This window comes from Paramisgurnus dabryanus, chromosome 10, assembly GCF_030506205.2.
Source record: "Paramisgurnus dabryanus chromosome 10, PD_genome_1.1, whole genome shotgun sequence".
Lineage (NCBI taxonomy): Eukaryota > Metazoa > Chordata > Actinopteri > Cypriniformes > Cobitidae > Paramisgurnus > Paramisgurnus dabryanus.
This window is the reverse complement of record NC_133346.1, coordinates 32272200-32288722: the sequence shown is the minus strand read 5'-3', so window position 1 is coordinate 32288722 and position 16523 is coordinate 32272200.

The window sequence follows — 16523 nt, the reverse complement described above, 5'->3', positions numbered from 1 at the left end:
GAAAAACTGTGGTGTTTTCCTTTAAAAGCAGCACTCCTATTTATTTTGAGTGCTAAAAATATTTGCCACAGACAGTTTAAGGCCTTATGCTGCATTCACACCGCCAACAACCTAGTCACTGTGTGTCAGCCATTTCTTTTAATGAGTTTATCAGAAGGCGTTCCCAATTCTGGTTGTCCTAGTAAAAACTACAAACAAATGAGTAACAATCCTCTCAGTAAATGGCAAAAGAGTGATGACATGAACTTCACTGCTTCACTCTCATTGGTAGTTTCTCCCAAAAGTCACTCATCAAGTTGAACTTTCCTCAACGTTGTGGCATAGCTGGACATGCCCACTTCCTGTTGTCGATGGTCACAGTTGCTCATGTTGCTGAATGGGGCAAAGCTTCCATTGGAATTAACGAGATTGTGTTGCTAGTCGCTGGTGGCGTACAAGCAGCATTAGTGTGTGTGTCTTTAAAAATATATCAAATGCAAATTACCTGATCTAACATTCCCAGCTACAGAGGGCATCCTTTATTCAGTCCCTAATGCAGATGGTTGGAGTGTTGATCCACCTAACATGAGGGGTAAAAGAGCGTTTGTTAGCATAATGAGAAAGAAAACAGAAACACATTATTAGTGGCATTTAAACACATTAACACTTGTTTATACTACATTTTCTGTTCAATCCATAGAGCACTCGTTTTGAGTCCTGAAACCCTGGGGTGACCACCGTGAACAATGTGTGTGAACAATGAATGCATTTAAAGACAATTAAAGACACAGTTCACTTGAAAACTTCTGAGTCAATGGTCTCAGCGTGGCCACATTAGATAGTATTAAAATACAAACGTTTTGTGTTATTGATTTGGAATAGTGTGTATGTTAAAACAGATGACATTTCTGTACTTTTGTCTATTTATCTTTTAATGTTTAGACATTTCTTGACTCCACAGCAAATTGAGGATTTTTGCTGTATTGTCTGAAAACAATGTTGATGTATACAGCTTATAGCTGAAATATCAGACAAGTAAACCGACACAGTTTTGAATTCAGTTATGCATATTACAGTTTTTCTCAATTGCTAAAACACAATTTTTGAAACCTTGCTCCATTTTCTGAAAACATTAAACACAAAACCTCATCTTCAAGCACTATTTGCAAAACCTCTGACTCCTCTTGCAAAATGAAACTTTCCCCCCAAAACAGTTTTACCTGTGTTCAAAACCAAGCACTGTTCTCAAAACAGTTTTACCTGTCTTCAAAACCAAACACTGCTCTCAATCCATAAACAAAGTGATCGAAATTATATACACTATCAAACAGTGAGTAAACACTACACCAAAAAATAGAAAACACATTGTTCAAACATATAGTTCTCAGTGAGTACATTTTTACAGTGTAACTCTCATTGCTTTGGACAAATTGCAAAGGCTTTTATACAATCAAGCAGATGATTATGTAAAAATGTCTGATGTTTGCAATTTCAATTTAATTTTTATAAAAATACATTATACTGGTTTCTGTTGAATAGTCTTATACCTCAAAACACTGAGGAATTAGTTCATTGTGCAAGGCATGTCATGCAAAATTGTTGACCATATGTGTCATAATCTGTTACTATAAGCATGAAGCATATTTTCTATGGGTTTTTTGTAAATGTAAACTGAATCGGTCAATTCCGGTCAAGTGAATCCTGAATTTTTTGTAATTTTTTTTATTTGTACTGTAATTTTTTTCAAAATTACAATTTGTGTAATTTGTTTACAGAAAAAAAATTGAAAATGTAAATTCATCCACAGTTTACATCAAAAAATACTGACACATATAATTGTGCACACTTGGTATATTGACAACATGGCAACATTTTGACTGTCTTGTTCATGAACAATGACACACGGACTTGCCATTTTGATGGGATTGACAAGTTCATGGATGAAAAAATGTACTTTTGAGAGATGATCTAAGGATTTTTACACCTATATTTGCAGTACTGTACCCTGCATCTCACAAACTTGTCATTTGTTTCTATGATACTGTAAAACTGTAAAGCAGTCAGTACTGTAACAAAAGGAAAGCACAATGTTCAGGGCCATACAATTTGTTCATTGTACAGTATACAGCCTAACATGCACTACTGTATACGACAGTGAACTGTCTTATATTGGTTGTATCACATCATTTGAGACAGGTTAAATCAATTTTGAGTGGTTGTGTTTAATCAATGACATGTATGATGACATTTGTAATTGTTTGTTGCCGCTTGTGTTTAGCAGTATGCATGACATGTGCATTTGAGTGCAGAATGTGTTTTGAGAATGAGTTTGTGTTTGGAGTTTTGCTAAAACATCTAAGTGAGATCTGCAAATTGTGTTTTATGATGTGAAATGGTTTAAGGTATTGACAACAGACTGCACAATTAGATAAATGAGTTCAGGCAAGTGAGAACTTTGTTCAGCCAATGGGTTTTAGTGTTTTAGCAATTGAGAAAAACTGTAAAGTCAAAGAATCTCCTAAGGTTGTCTGAGAGGACATACTTACATGAAATACAAACTGATTTTAGAAAATAATGTTTTCTTATGTTGTGAACCTCATGTCACGTGTGTGTGTTGTGAGAAGCACTTACAGTACAGTAGACAGCGAATCAGACTTTCTTCATTCAGTCCATCCAATAGATGGACTTTCTTCATGCAGTCACGTGTTTACAGTGCTTCTGGAGGTTGCGCGCGTTTAAATGTTTCTGACGAGGAACAGGTCGCGCGTATATAATGGCGGGTACACGTGTGAAGTTTTGCTTTAAGTTAAAAGATTAGTAAATTCATATTCACGTAATCCAACACTCTTTATGTTCTGCGTGTTTCTAGACACAAGAAAAACTGCATCAGACGATTCAGTTTTTGCAACGATCTAAACAATTCATTTATACTGATTCGCAAACCATTTCAAAACGTTTGGCCCGTTTGCTTTGTAAAGAATCGACTCAAAATACTCATTTATTTGCAACACCTTGTAAGGAATCAACTTAAACGAGTCATTAATTCGTGAATGTGTTTGTGTGTGACACCGCGTGAGTGAGAGACGCATGGAAAGGAATTTGAAGCTGAATGTTATTTGCTCTATAAACGACAAAGACAAAAACTAAGGACATTTAATCTATATTTTTATTTTATTTTAATTAGTTTTGCCAGACACACATTACAGTTTTAGTTAGTTATCGTTTTTTTGTAATGCCTCGTTTTTATTTTTATTTCAGTAAACGACAATGTTTTTTCCCACCTAGTTTTCGTTTTTTCGTTCGTTTTCGTTAACGATTATAACCTTTCTCCATGTCACGGTTATTATGTTGTCTACTATGTTTGCTTTAAATTTATTAAATACATGCAATTGGTTGATGAAACATTTATTAAAATTAAGACACAAATTATACAAAATGAAATTCACTTTCTACAAAGCAAAACCTAATTAAGTTGTAAAAATGCCTAATGATTTACAAAAACAAAACTTAATCTGCACTTAACTGTTAAAAGACGTGAATGTTAATAATTTGGAATACAACCAGGAAAGACTTTCGTTTTAATTATTTTATTGCTGGATTTTACAAAAAATGTTTTTCTTTTATATGCTGGAATATGCAGAAATATAAGTTAACAGAAGAAGGACTTTCTTTATTTCATTAAAATATGGTGGAATGTGCAGAAAATAGGTTTAAATGTTCAGCAATTTTCTTCAAGTCTGAGACTGTTGCTTTGATAAAATTTTAGCTTGATGCAATGTAAGTGCACGAAACCAAACGCCGTGACCTCGTGCCAGAACCCAAATGCCGTGACCTTGCGCCAAATGTTTTTATTGGTTTATAAGCACAAACAGGCGAGTTATGAAAAATTGAGTGTGAGGGATTTGTTCACTTCACACAAAAATATCCTGGAAATTGGAATGAGATGGCTAACTGTAGTAGCTCCACTGTCTATATTTAGAGATCACTTTTTTAACCGACAACTGATTAATTCTGTTTGACCTTGTGTTTAACTTATTTATAAACTGCTAATTGTTGCTAATAAAAGTTGTTAATATTGTTGTGCATGTTATTTTGTTATTGTTTCAGTATTAGTGTTTGGTAATCAGTTTCTGAAGGGTTTAGGCACAAGCCAACATTATAGTGACGCTGTCTGATTACGTCATAATTTTATAATTATTCACAATAATACCGTATACCGGGGTAAAATAGGGAGGCGGTTTGATGGTATCAAAATTTGGATACCGCCAAAGCCTAGTATGAAATATTTAATAAATTGTATTATAAAATACATGATATTATTGCTTTTTATTATAACAAATTCAAATCTTCAATCTTTCTAAATAAATTATAAATGTAATTTTTATTTGCAAGGCGATAGCGTTTTGCGCTCAAACAACACTAAGAGAGAGTTTAAGAATGGTTCAGACCAACCTCACGAAAGTGTGACTTACAGAAGATATACTTAGTGTAAGAACGTGTCGGGAATCATGCCATAGAGTTAAGAGAGAGGCTAAGGAATAGGTTAAGAACTACTTAGCGATAAGAACGTTTTGGGGAACCGGGCCCTGTATTGTAGTAGCAGGCAACAGTAATTTAGCCTGAAGTTTCAGATAGAAGAGTGTGATATTTTGCAGAAAGAAGGACAATCTCATTTTTGTGTTTCCTAGAAATATGATATGCAAAACTCGACACAATAGTGAAATTGCTATCACATCCTCTAAATGGACATCGAACTTGTAATCTTTCTTGCAAGTGTGACCTCAAATGACGAACTAAAGATAAAAATTCACACCTTATAGCACAAAAGTCACATTGTATAAGAGTATCACATAATGGTAGCTGACTATTCCTCTAAGGCCCATTTGCTTTGTGGTCTCTGTACATGTGAGCTTTAACCCTTTAACTGCCAGCTCAACCAAACGGTTGAGCACATTTTGAGTCCCTATATTTTATTGAGAGGAGTACCTAACTTAACTCAAGGTAATTGAGCCATCTCTACTATTTGTGTAAGATATGTTTTGCCAAAAAAATCCACTAGATATCAATGTATCAATCATCAGCACTTGTCACAACACATCTTGTTATGTGAATTTTAGAAATAAAAAAATCACTTCTGTTATATGAACTGTTCTTGTTGAAATTTTGCAAGGAAACCATATTTTTTTGACATATTACACTGTAAGAGCCCTAACTTTACAAAATGATGTTACTTGGTGCCATGAAAAAACTTTCATATGTTTTGAATAATTTTTCAAAAACATGCTCAACCAAACGGTTGATTTGTCACTTAATGGTAAAAGTAGAAAAGCTAGGGTAATGTTTTCAGATCATCCATTTCTGCAGTCAGAGTGTACTATTTGCTATGAAATATACATTTCTGATCATTCACAGCTATGAATATGACACAGCTATTGTTATTTCTTATTTAATATATTGAGATCATTTCTTAAGTATGTATTTTTGCCACTTCTGGATATTTTTTTGAAATAACTATAATGAATTCATATAATTAATGTATGGAAATCATAATTACTCATTAATTAATCAATAATTACTTCTTAAATTATGTTTTAAATTGTTTGAAGGATTGTCTGCAATGTTGGCTTACTCTACACAGCATTGCTGGTTTACAAATAAATGTTAAAGGGGCCATGTCACAAGACTTTTTTAAGATGTCAAATAAATTTTTGGTGTCCCCAGAGCACATATGTGATGTTTTAGCTCAAAATATCATATAAATAATTTATTATAGCATGTTAAAATTGCCACTTTGCAGGTGTGTCCTTTAAAATGCAAATGAGCGGATGAAGTGCAAACACCGATCACAATGATGGTGGTTTGTTGAAATTGAAACTTAGTTGTGCTGTGAATTATTTTCTCTGTCTCTCCCTCTCTGGATTAAAACACTGGAAATGGCAGTGCTGTGGTTGGAAAGTGCAAATTAAGGGGTGGTATTATTATAATAAGGGCTCCTTCTGACATCACAAGGGGAGCCACATTTCAATTACCTGTTTTTTCACATGCTTACAGAGAATGGTTTACCAAAACTAAGTTACTGGGTTGATCTTTCTCACATTTGCTAGGTTGATAGAAGCACTGGGGACCCAATCATTGCACTTAAACATGGAAAATCTCAGATTTTCATGCCGTGACCCCTTTAATTTATCTAAAAAAAGACAAAACAAATTATTTTGCACTACCAAACTTGACAGTGTGTTTCTTAAATCATAAAATACTAATATGCCATTGTATTACTATCTTTGGCCTTCTTTTATTTTAGGTTTTAAATGCAGAATATCCTTATTTTTGTTAATTTTGGTCATTTTTATTGCAAAAAACATGAAAACATGTCATGTCCTGCGTTAAAATAAAAACCTGAAATATTTTAATATGTTATACTTCAATAAATAAAGAAGATTTAATATACAAAACCATTTTATTTGGATTATGTTTGTAAAAAATTAGTATTATAGTTCATATTTTCTAATTTCCATAGAATGTGTTTGAATTCCTTTAAGTGACATATCAACCGTTTGGTAGAGGCCGATTTAAAAAAAATTATGGGATGTGTTGAAAAAAAATACATTGATTGTGTTAAGTGGTGACATAAGGAAATAAGAAATGCAAACAAAAATTTTTTCAAATGCCTTTTTCTTGGTGTGGCAGTTAAAGGGTTAAAGGGACACAAGGCAGCATTTTTATGTTAATAAATCATCTTCGTAAGTCGGTATATGGTTAAATGACTCATTACATGACGAATGAAGACTCTCTCGCCCGCCCCAACCGTCTGTAGGAAGAATACCCCACTTGCAAGTTCGCTGTATCCGACCCGGTGTCCTTCAGTCTCGTATAGTCTTAGATATAGAACGCATTTACTCCCAGACACTAGGGGGAGCTAGTAGAGAAATAATACTCAGACTTGCCTTGTGTGCCTTTAAGAGCAGTAAGTTTAAAGTATGTTCTTGGGCATTCTGCCACACCACACTGATGAACGTAATAAGCAATATTTTTATGCAGCTTAATGTGCTGAATAAACTTAAGCACTGTATCAAAAACATTTCCACACGTGCTAAATTTGCAATTAAACATTTTCAGAAAAGAAACCAATAGAGATTAAAGAGAAAAGGTGGTCACACCTAGCCTGACTACGTCAGACTTTGTACTTTCGCTAAATTTCACTACGCTTCTATACTCAGTCTGAGATACTTCCCATTCTAACCGTTTTCCTCCGGTCTCAAAACGCCGGTCCAATCAACAGAGGGCAGGCTGAGAGCCGTGACGTAGACGCTAAGCGCGAATGTACGATTGTTGTTTGTGGACATGGAGGCACAGAAAGCTATTTGCTCTGTTGTGGAGAACAGGCACTTTCCAACTTAAACCCGAACAAGAAGAGTGTTTGTTAAACATTTTGAATGGATATTATGTTGTTGCCCTACTCCAGACAGGTTTTGGTAAAAGTTAAATTTATCAACTATTACCGATCGTCAGCGAGAAACTGTGTGCAGCACAGCTTGACGTGCACAACGATTGAGAAATCATGGAAGGGAATTTCGTTGTTCACAGTTAATGGTGGAGGACGCGTGGGCAAACATTCTTTGGTGACGTTCCTGATTAACCAGAAAATAAGGTAGGAAGATTTAATTTACATATGGTTATGGCTGTCTGGTGGAAGAGTTTGAGCGGAGAGAGGGGCGTTCCTCCACTTAGACGTGAGTGGAAAGACACCGTAAGGATCGTGTTCTAGCTCTGGCCCGATTTACTTTACATAATCTGCAAAAGTCGTTCATAACCATGTTAACGCCGGTATTTCGCTCGATGGGTTTGTTTTCACATCATACGTGTGTTTTACTGCAGAAATTCGATGCGGCTCAATCGGCGCATAACGCACATCATGTCCAAACGTTATGTGATTGGCTTACGTTTAGACCAATGATTTTAAACTTCAGACAAGCCCCTCCCACGAGGAGGAAAACGATTGTCAATAATGCCCAGCCAGACTCTGTCTATGAAGCGAAGCAAAATAGCAGAGGATGGTATTACCAGGCTAGGTCACACCATGTGGTGGTAAGAAATGAAAACACCTAAAAATTAAATATGCACTAGCCTATGTGTGTCAGACAAAAAGAACACCTGACAGCACTTACTCAGAACGCAAATACATTTTCAGGAAAAAAAAAATGAAAGAGAACAAGTGAATTCACCTGGTTCCTATGTGAAACCTGCTGAGAGCATTGCTGGCTACAGAACTGGCTAACAAAGACCACACCACATTCAGAAATGTATCATCAAAAGATTATTTATGCATTTACATACAGAATACAATTGAAAATGACAGTAACCCACCAGGCAAGAAGGATGGTTTAGCTTATCCGTTTGCTAACTTAATTTTAATACTAGCCTACTGATAATTTGCCGCCTTCTCCGAAGACAGAGAGCAGTGAAAGCCTTTCAACAGACTCCAGTCTCCAAAAAAATATTTAATAACGATGCTGATTGGTTTAAGTTGCGCATGCGCAGTTTATTGTAGAGACAGACAGATTACAAGACACATGCACTGTTCTACCAACCTGTTTTACCCAGCACAAAGTAATGTTATAACATCTGAACATAACATAAGTGCTATATTCAGCTTAGCTCACATGTATAGCTACCTTACAGAATTAAATGAAGATACCAGCACATCTTTAAACTGACGTTTGCTTGTGTTTATTCAGTGACCATAAAATCTACAAGCTACGTTTATGCTAGTGTGCAAACCACGACTTCAAGATCCCCGATTACAAGACAGCAAAACAAAACTCATATAACGTTACAACAGCCTGTCCGGTAGCACGTGTAATCAATTCAATAATAAACTGAGCTAAGGAAGCTTACCGGTGTAACAGCCGATCCTGTTCCCCTCGGAATGTCTGTTCCCCCTCCAATCGATAAAGCGTTTCTGCGGACAGCACATGCGCAGGTACCTAAGACTATCTGTGTGTTTTTTATTTTTTAGTATGGTATAGCATATGTACAGAGTTTGTACAAACTAATACAGCTCACACCAATTAAAGCTATAAAATAAATATTAAGGATATTGTTAATGCTTATTTTTACAGTCTGGGCTAACGCTATTTGAGCCATTGTCACTGTGGTGTTACAAGCTTGACTCGACTCGTGTCTACTCTCCATGTTTGCTTTTCCATTGTAAATATAGTGCCTTGTACCTGCATGTGGTACCATTTTTCTATGGATTGAGTAAAAAGACGCCACTTCACAGCGTTCAGTTCAGGTTATTTAGTTTTTTGTTTATTTTTACCGGGAGTGGGTGAGCGAGTCGATTCGTGCGAACGTCACTAAAGGCTGATGAGGGTCTGTGGTACCGTTGGCTGCGCGATTTCAAAATTCAAACAGCAGCGATCCCACAATGCTATGCGGTGGCTGTAAAATCATGCTTCTACAGTGTAGTTGCAATAAAACTACATGATTGTCTATAAATTTCCCATCATGCATTTGCATTTACAATAAAAACATGAATACAATATTTTGTTTGAACCACTGCCAGTTTAAATTCTATGATTACAATAACCATAACAGCTGAGAAAATAAAATCGTGTGAGCAACGATAAACAAGATGCAAGGGTACCTTATGACAGAGTTCCCTTTATTAAAAAATTAGGAGCCGCGATAGACGTGCCACGATAGACGAGATAATGAACCTGATAGGCGTGAAAGTCGCGAGGCTGTGTAGCAGAATTCTAAAAATAAAATAAGGGCTACTAGGCTTGATGAAAGCCGCAATAGGCTACATTAATTTACAGCGGCAATAGTGGGCATGTAAATTAATGTTTTGATTGTCGAGTCTGGAGTGCCGCATTCTGTTGCTGTAGTAGCAGCTCCAATTTGAAAAGAATGGCCAGTATTATTTAGAGGAGAGACCGCATGAAGTCAAAGCGGAAGCTAGATGAGTTGAAAACCAATGCTTTGTCTTTGGAAGACCATTAGGAAGGATGAATAGGGGATAGATATGAATGGAAACAGAGGTAACGTTTTTTGATTGTTTAATAAATAGAGCAAAAAAGGTAGGAGATAGACGTAAATCTGAGAATGTCAAACCCTTAGTTGGGATTGAAACGTCGTGTATGGCAGGCGAGTTCCGCTAAACGCATAAACCCATAGAAAGCAGTTAAAACAGTTTCTAAAAGGGTATTGGTATAAGCAGAGAATGGACTGTTACGTATGTAAGAGTGTGTGATCTAAGTCAAGTGTGATGGGGAGAAGTTTGTCAGGAATCTTAAGAGTACTTTTTCTATGCTTCTTAGTACAAGCCGTATCGAGGGCGTAGAAAAAAGACTTGAAAAATCAGGATTGTGATAGTGAGCGTGAAATTGATACCAGCCAGCAATTTATGTATAGTAGTGATCTTTAGATTGCGAGACTCATGACAATTAACTATGAACGTGCATACACTTTAAATTAAAATGGGGAATAATGGGATATAAAGCGAGAAACAAAAAGTCGTAAACCAGGACCACGGGGAACTGTATGCTTTGAGAGTTGATGGCGCCACTCCTTCCGTGATATAAAATCTGCCAGAATTAAGCAAATGGTTATATTGGGAACCTAGTCCAGGACGATTTTTGGCCAGGGTCGGACATGGTATTGAAACCTTGTTTGCTGCTGGGCAAAGGTGCCTGAAAGCCTGTAAACGAAAGCGAGAGAGAGCATCAGCAATGGCATTTGATTTTCCTGGAATATGTTCGGCTTTGATTGTGAAATTATTCATGACAGATTGCCATGTTACATGTCTAAGAATAGACATTATAGCCTGGCAATGTGATCGACCTTTATTGATGATTTCGACTGTGGCTTTATTATCGCAGTACATGGTAATGTGTTTACGTGACCAGACTGGACCACAGAGGATGCTATTTTTCTGAAAACCATTTACCTTGAAAGTACCCCCCTGAAAGCAATAGAAGGGGCTACATCGGTGTAAAGCTCAAGTTCGGCAGATGATTCGGGAATGTCATTATCTAAAATTATAGTTTCAGTCAGGTTTACAACAGAGTGTGCCAAGTCAGCAATCAAGAGAAAAAAAAAGAAGTGACCTTGAGGGATGATTCTCATTCTGAAATTCAAGAGAAAAAAAAGAAGTGACCTTGAGGGATGATTCGCAACGAGAATGATGCAGAGGAATTCGATCGATGTAGACGAACCCATTGTTTTCTCATTTGACAAGAGTATGCCTAAATCACGAAATAATTGCTTTAACTAGGGCTGGAGGATATGGCCAATTTTTTTTATATCAATGGTATACTTCTAGAATCCGGCCAATACGGTATCAATCCGTAAAGGGATAGTTTGGCCAAAAATGATATTAAACCCATGATTTACTTACCCCCAAGCTGTCCGAGTTGTATATGTCCATAATTTTTCGGACAAACACATTTTCGGATATTTTAGATCTTTCAGTTAATTAAATGTGAAGTTACGGGGTCCACGACCTTCAAGTCCAAAAAAGTGCGTCCATCCTTCACAAAATAAATCCAAACGGCTCCAGGATGATAAACAAAGGTCTTCTGAGGGTAATCCGTGCGGTGTTGTTGTGGAAATATCCATTAAAACTTTATTAACGAAAATAAATACCTTCCGGTAGCGCCGCCATCCTCTGTATTCAGGAGAGAGTATTAGCGTAGTGTACGCACTTTTCTTAGTGAGGTATGACAAATTCGGAGGGTGGGGGCACAGATCAGCAGCAGAGTAGCCTCCATAGGCTGCGTAAGCTCTGATCCTGAATGCAGATGCTACTAAGATCGAAGATAAATGAATTTGCCAAGTCTATGAAGCCTCCTCCTAGAAAACTATACAATATTTACAAAATAAAAATGGTATAAATTAATTTATGTTAATTTTTTGGTATTTAGCCTTCATACAAAATTAAATGTAAGCTCACTGTCAAATAATCAGACTTAGGGCTCACCTAAGACAAAGACAAAAACACCTAAGACAAAGACAAAAACACTGCTTTGCACTCCATTTGCAGCTTTGTAAAACACTTTGCAAAACTGGTATAATCCACTGCACAACACTCTTTTTGCGGAACTGTAAACACAACTCACTGCTTTAAACTCAATTTTCAAATGATCAACACACTCCTAGCAAAACTATACACATGTATGACTATTATTTACACTATTTGCCAACTGTCTGGCTCACTGTCACATGAGAAAACTGTTTTAGATAAAACCGTGTGGACCAGGAAAAGTGATAATTAGATGAGCCAAGGAAGAGGACATGGAGGTGAAGTAGGAAGAAGAGGAGGAGGAAAAGGACGTGAAGGTGACGATGTGAGAGGGAGAGGACGACAAGAGCAAGGAGGTGAAGTAAGAGGAAAAAGACAAGTTGGAGATCGAGGCAGATGCCATGGGTCATGAGATGAGGCAGGTTCTAACCTCACTTAAACAAGGAGATGTGGCAGGAACATTATTGGACACCATGCCATAGTCAATGTCCCAGGACAACGTGGTAGTAACATAACTATGTGTACAAGTCAAAATGGTGTTGTTCACCATCATGTAAGCCTTGGCCCATATAACACTGCAGACATTATTACATTCCTGGACACCTTACATTACATGCTCACTAATTTTCAGAGACCAGAGTAGCCCAGACTTGTCATCATATTGTCGCTGCCCGATGAAACTCACATATGTCCAAAACGGTTACTTTTCAGGAAGTGAAAAAAACACCGTATTTCAAAAGCAGTTGAATGTAGCGTTGTCATACTTGGTACAGTATCTTTAAATTTAACCATATTCTTGCCAGTGTAATGATGTAATTCACATTTGACCAAAATTGAGTTTAAATGGACATACGTGCACATTTTACAGTAACGGTGGTTGATACACGTTCTTCCGATTATTAATTAGAATGGCCAAGTCGCGTTTCATATTGACAGATGAATATGCTCAGTTTATTAAATAGCCTATGTCTTAGTTGATTAAATATGCTTAGTTTATTTAATATTTATTACAAATATATTAAATGTCTCTTGCAAACTATGAAGGGACAATGAATCAATACACTGACATGGTTATGCTAGACAGATACTTTGTTTGCACAGTCCTACCGTAATTTTGTCACTCCTAGACGTACATCTGGTGTCAGGGGGGAAACGTTTACCTCAATGAAGCAAAGTCATTGTCTCACCAGGCTATGTTTATTTGGCAATGTATTACAGAAAAAAAAGTGAAAATGAAGATGCAGTTCCAGTTAACTCCAGTTACCAGTTCATGTTTATTCTTCAGGTGATTTAAAGCTCCACTGTGTACTTTTTTTGAGTTAATTCTTAGCAAAAACCCATGTTTTCTTTCAAAAGTATGTGCTCATTCATGTGTAATTACTTCCACCCCACTAATCAAAGTATTCTCGTAAGTGTAGAATCTGCTATTTAAAATGCATACCGTCGAAGCGCTCTCTGGCTGAATCCATGTTGTGCCTCCATCTTTGAAATACATTCGCCGACGAGGGACATTCCTGAAATTCAAGCTCCGCCTTTCGCGCTTTCTCTCTACACTCACGCTGGCCGATAGCTGAAGCCTCCGGAGGTTGCATGCGTAGGCGGTATACGTCATCAAGACAGTCTTATTTCAGAATATTAACAATTATAAAGCTGACAATTATTCTTAGTTAATTGTAAATTGATGTAATATGCTTATGACTTGTGAATGTAATGCTCAGTTAATTTAAATAAACCAGGCTTGATGACGTATGCAGCCTGCGACCTGCGTAGCTAAATCCTTCGGATTTTACAACAGCCGCACACCGTGATGAACCTGCGATCTAATGCTTTGATTTGAAAGCCTGTTGAAGACATATTCTCAAGGACATTAAAACAAGTCGCCAAGGAAGCGAAACGGGGATTTTAAACGACAACGCGACAGGAAAAACATCAAGACCAAAGTCAATATTGGAGTTAGTTTTCCAAGATGGGGCTCAAGGGAGACAGAAGTTGCACTTTATATCTTCTCCACAGGTAATTCAGCATATTCGTTTACATCTATACAGTCTATTTTGTAAACTTGAAGTTTTATAGTTCCTTGGCTAACTATAGCATGGTTATGCAGTTAGTGTAAACACGCATGTGGTTTAATGTGTTCGAACAGCCACACGCCGTCTCTCCGCCCATTTATGTAATCTGAGGTAAAAAAATGTTTTTAATCTTTTCTGACCTCTAGCACAAACACCGGTGACAGCCCTATTTTTAGCCTTTCATTGATAAAACGCTGCTGATCTGCGGGTCTTTCGTTTCATTTTACAAGCGTGTGAAAGTTGAGCGATCTTATTTCACCAATATCAGAGAAAGCTTTTACATATACACGGACATGTAACGTTTACATAAAACATAAGCATTGGACTCTGACATAATATTCCTGTCATTACTCCAGCTCATGATTAAATGACAGGAGAGGGACTCGTCCACAGACCATGTCCTCAGTATTCTGGAGAGAAGCGGTCGAAAATGGACAAAAAGAGACGGATTTAAACACCAAGTGTAAACGTAATGTGTCTCTCTCGTCCACTTGTGATATGATCGACGAAAACACATCTTAATACAAAGTTTAACAGCCCCTGTGATATTTTTCCTCGCGTCGATGAAAAAGGAGTGTCTAAGCTACGTTTATGGTTGCTTTTTGTATGTGATTTTAAGCAGACATATCATGACAATCAGACATTTTCCATGTTAAACATAAATCTGTGTGCTTTGATGGATCACAGGCAAAGGACATTGCAAATTGTTCATTTTTTTTTCATTGCTTTTGCTTTGTAGCTACTGGAAGCCATGTTAACCTTGGCATGACACGGCCGGGCCACCGTACAAGTTAAAACGCATTCCGAATGGGGGGGGGGGCTAGAAAATAATATTCAGTTGGTTGTCATATAGACTTTCACCGCTAGATGGGAGTAGATCTTACACAGTGGAGCTTTAAGCAATAGAGGGTTTTCACTAGGGGTGGGCAAAAAAATCGATTCTTAGATGAATCGCGATTCGGACGTGGGCCGATTCTGAATCGATTCAAAAATGTCAAGAATCGATTCTTAAATGTTAGTTTACAAAATAACGTCACGTTATCAGAACCAAAAGGCGGAACTCAACTGGGGGAGCGGTGATGCACACGGACAACTTAAGAGAGCGCGCCCTGCAAGAGCGCATAGCCGAGCTTACAAGAGCAGAAGAGAAAGAACACTTTAAATGCTTGTAGGACTATACTGCATATATCTCTACATTGAATTTAGGGCTGTCACCATTACTCTATTCTTTTTGAGGAGTTTTAAAAAAAATCCTTGAGTACATGTCGAGTACTCCTTAAAATAGCGGAGATGCGGTTTAGTGAAACTAACAGTATTAGAACCATACAAATCAGCGCTACGCTGCCTCTCTCTCCCTCTCGTTTGCTCGCTCACACACACCGTGCGTGTGAATCAGGAACTGCGTGAGGCAAGAATGTGCATCCATGTGAATTTTGGAAGTTAAAGACGACTGAGCTGCAGTGGCATGGCAAAACACATTTGAGAAGAAAGGCGCAGCAACTCAAAAAGACCTGCATGTTTCACAATTACTCCAAAAGACCATAATGACAATTTTGCGCGTGGAGCAGCAGTTGTGCGATCTACCGGCATTGCCTTTGCGATCGACGTATTGTACACCCCTGCCCTAAACCATCCGCAGACTGTTTAGATATAACATGAATATACTTCTGTAAAAATATGCACATAGTTTGTTATTCAGTTGCTGGGTGCGCTGCATTATATAAATACAGTAATACTGCCAATCACTGTGTATAATGATGATGATTAGACGCTTAACATTCGTGGAAGTTAATGCCGGTTAACATATAGAATTAATATGTCACGTTAAATTAATATTTTTACTGGTTTTAATGTCTTACAACAGAAACAACACATGTATGTATATAAGAATGACATTATTTATCCCTAGTTGCATTAAAGTACAGTATATGACAGTTCAGAGACTAGCAAAAGCGCAAACATTAACCTGGCTTTGAAAGCAAATGCGACGTAATGACGTCACAGATATGCAAATTAGTACGTCAAGAATCGATTCTGAATCGAATCGGGACCCTAAGAATCGATTCTGAATCGATTCATGAGGGTCCAAGCGATTCCCACCCCTAGTTTTCACCAACTTATGTCAATGTCAGCTTTATTTATATGGCAAATTTAAAATAGTCAGTGTCCTACCAAAGTGCTTTACAGTAAAATAAGCACACAGTAAAACAATAAAAGCAATAACTGTTTTTACCATTTACTATTAAAAGTATTATTATCATTACAATAGAAAATTTGTTATGAGCAATTAAGCAAACTGGCATCAAGGCATTGCAGCGCAAATTTTAGTTGTGTTTAAGTACATTTTGTGCAAACACTAAAAGTACATATTAAATACTCTTTAAATAAAGCACAACATATAGAAGCATAATTGTTTTATACTTTATGGACTTCAATCATATTTCTAATAC